We start from the raw sequence: 3,791 nt of genomic DNA on the forward strand, positions 1-3,791 counted from the left end.
TAATTGCGTTTGTCCGTCAGGATCTATCTCTTCAGAAGATGGGTGCAGGGGTAAACCAAATATTAGATATCTTAAAATGACATATCTTATGATTTAGTTGATACATTTAATTCATAAAAAATAATTACTACATCCTATTCTACCTTGGTAAACTAAATTTTGAAAAATAATGATTAGAAGTTATTAATAAAACATCTGCTTGGTGGCCATTTAATCGTTAAAACAAACCTTTTAATGTGCACTTCGTTCTTGATCATGTGTCAACTGCTTTTTATGTTGTGATGGCTCATTCTCTACACTAAAGAGAGTTCTAATCGAGAATTAGAGAATAGAAATAGACTTAAACAAAATTTAGTACTAATGGCTAATGGAAAAATAAGGAGGGAAGTAAGGAAGAGAATTTAGCTTTTTAATTAATTTATTTTAAAAAAAATTCTTCATTTGAAAATTTTGGTATAAAAACAAAACCTATTATTCATATTGCTGATAACATGCAAATTTAGAATTGTATTATATTTTTAATTACCGGAAATAAAACACCAAAAATTTTTTTTACTAAGACATAATTTTTACCAATTCTAAAATGACTCTGACAAGGTTTTATCCTAAAGAATTAGTTCTAATATTTAAGTTTTGGATCAACTTAGAGATTCCAATCTATTTTTTTAGGCTAAAAGCTTAGCTAGGCTTTATTAGAATTGGCTAAAGTTTTGCGACAATAACAACACTACTAAGGTATACATTAAAATTAAAAATGGAGTAGTTAAAAATTGCAATGATGGCGTTTTCTAAAAAGATTTAAATTTACTATTTAATCATATATTTCAGCCGATGATCAATGCGATCCCAGCAATTTAGGAAGCAATGTATGTAGCCTTAACTCAGAATGCACTTTGATCGATGGAACATTCAAATGCATATGCAATAAAGGTTTTGATGGCAATGGAACTTTTTGTTACGGTAAACAAATAATACACTATAATATTAAAAATTAATATTTTAAACCTTGCTATATATATATATTAGTAAAGTACATTTTACGCATTAGAATAAAAAATTAATTATAAATTTAACAATGAAATTTTCAACTACTCTTTCTTAATTTATATATGTAAGGATTTTTCATAAATTAAAAAAATATACAAAATGCATGATGATATTGTCCGAAATTTATATTGGGTAAACACAGATCGGGTAAAATTAGATATTTTTTTGGCCTAAGTTAGCTTATTTAAAATTGGGAGATTTCTAATTCTCACTTGAGGATTTGGGTTAATTCGTTATTCCCAGATATATGTACGGTGTGATAAAATGTTGATTTATATAAAAAAAAAAGATGGACTCAACAAGAATCAAAACATTTTATTTAATCTATATTCCGTTAAACTTTCTTTAAGATAATTTACCCCCCCCCCCAACCCTTAACTAAGCTGCTCACAGTTATTAATTCTGCACCATCTTTTTAGCTCTAATTCCTAAGTTAGAGCGGAAATTGGAAAAACTAATAAATACATCAGCATTCCCTAATATTGCTCTAACCCCCATTATTTCTGGCACAATCGGGGCTTTTGAGCCCCAGAGCAAAGGCTTTTTTTCGAGGCACTCGTCCAAAAATTAGCTCTTAATTTTGGGTGATTCCCAGGAAGGTGTTTTTTTTAACCTACTTGAACGAATTTCAATTTGAAATTTCTAGGTCTCTTAGTATGTCAATCCACTGTGCCATAAACCTAGATGTCCCTCCTCATGTTTTTTTATTTATTTTAATACATTACATTATTTTATTATACCCTTTTTCTTTTAAATAAATTATATATATAATAATAACATTTCCATACCGTCAATCCCAAGTTAGAGAGACGATAAGAAAGTATTGTATATATAATCGCTCATTAATTTCAAAAAAATCATCTATAAGGTGGTGTTTTTGATCAGGCGAGGGTGAGTCTAAAATTATAACAGTGATAGTTAGAATAAAAATTATATAGGGGATAAGTGGCATAAATAACCATGTTTGATATTTGGCCAATGCATCACCCTTTAACCTTTATACATATTGGAATAAAATGAAATAATTAAGATATTGATGAATGCATCCAAACTCCGTCATTATGTCACCCCGAACGTTGTGTGAATTCGATTGGAGGATATTTTTGTTCAAGTATAATAAATATAATGCAGTCTTATATATAATATAATATAATATGTTTACAAATGCCAAATCTATATTAACAGTTCAAGGCAAATTCAAATATGAAAAATATAAAATTTATGAATAGTATTTTTGTTAAAAATTAATTTTTTTTATAGCAAATAAATCAGGAGATCAGCCAAGAAATTTCTTTTGAAATCTCTGCCCCAATTCCTACTTATTTAAAAAAAAATTATATCATTTGGTATTATAAATCCAATAAAATAAGCTTTTCTCAAATTAAAAGAAAAAAAATGTGTTTAATCTATACCCTATAATAAAAAGAACAAGAAAGAAACGATAATTTGATCAACGAAGTGGCCCGGCCTATGAATATGACGTCTCACAGGTTTGATGGCGCTGAGACAGATTCCTTGATTCAAAGATTAGAAAATAGCGATAGCATAATGGCACAAGATTTAACGCAATACAAAGGCCTGCACAGGACATTGGACATCAACCCTAATGACATGATTCAAAGTAAAAGGCCAACTTTGCATCAGAGGCAACGGCCGTTAAATTTTTTAAAATTTATTTAGAAGGAAGCTCTGAGCTCTATCTGCAGTATTTGTCAAATATATTTTTTTAAAAAAATTTTAAAATATAGTAGGGGGTAGTGGAGTGGAGTAATATTTAAGGGCAATAAGTATACCCCCTATTTGACATATATGGATTATATGTTCATCTTTAATTTTATTTTTTTGGGGGGAGTACATCTAGAAAAAAAAATAATTTTTTACAAAGTTTTTATTGGCTAAAAATACCTAATAACATCATAAGCTATGACATCGCTGAGGAAAAGCCAAGGCGTGCTTCTAACATACATAAATAAATTTTAAAAAAAAATCACTTCAAAAGGCTTAATTATTCAGATATTGTTAGCTCTTCTCAAAGAAAGAAGAAAAGAAAAAAGAAAGAATTAGACGCTATATTATTATAATATGTTGCAATGAGTAAATTTTGATTTAAATATATTATCCTCATTTTTTCTGCGTAAAATTTATTTTTATATGTTACTACAAACTTTACACATAAAGTTCTCATAAATATTTTATATTTGAGACATAATTTGTTGTATTTCTAAATTCAAATCCTTCATGAAGGTAGGGTGGTTGGAAGGAAGGGCTAATAAAATCAGTGTTCTTTCCACTGGTAATCCTTACTCCGTATTGCTAACCAATACGCGTTTGCCTTTTTTTTTTAGAAAGAAAGTATAGGGATACTACAAATATGTATTTTAATGTAATGATTAGTTACTTGCAAGGCCAACGGTATCGATATGAGAATGGACTTTTCCAAATTCAATCCAAATAAAGCCTTCAACGGAATCATGTACGTCAAAGGAAATTTCAAGATTAATCAATGCCGAAAAGTGATTACCGGAAATAGGGACAATTTTCGTGTCAGCAATTTTTACGTGAAATACGGCGATTGTTCATTCGACATCAACTTAGTTTTAAAACAAAACAAAAAAACAACATAAAATATTTGTTTCATAAATGATTTCTATGATATTTTTTTTATCCTAAAGAAGAGTTTTACTCCCTCCAGAAATCCTTAGAGATTTTATCTTTCTAATTTTTAGAGATTTATACTCTCCTCC

The sequence above is a fragment of the Gordionus sp. m RMFG-2023 genome, chromosome 3 (genome assembly GCF_954871325.1).
Source record: "Gordionus sp. m RMFG-2023 chromosome 3, tfGorSpeb1-WG-v2, whole genome shotgun sequence".
NCBI classification, from domain to species: domain Eukaryota; kingdom Metazoa; phylum Nematomorpha; class Gordioida; order Chordodea; family Parachordodidae; genus Gordionus; species Gordionus sp. m RMFG-2023.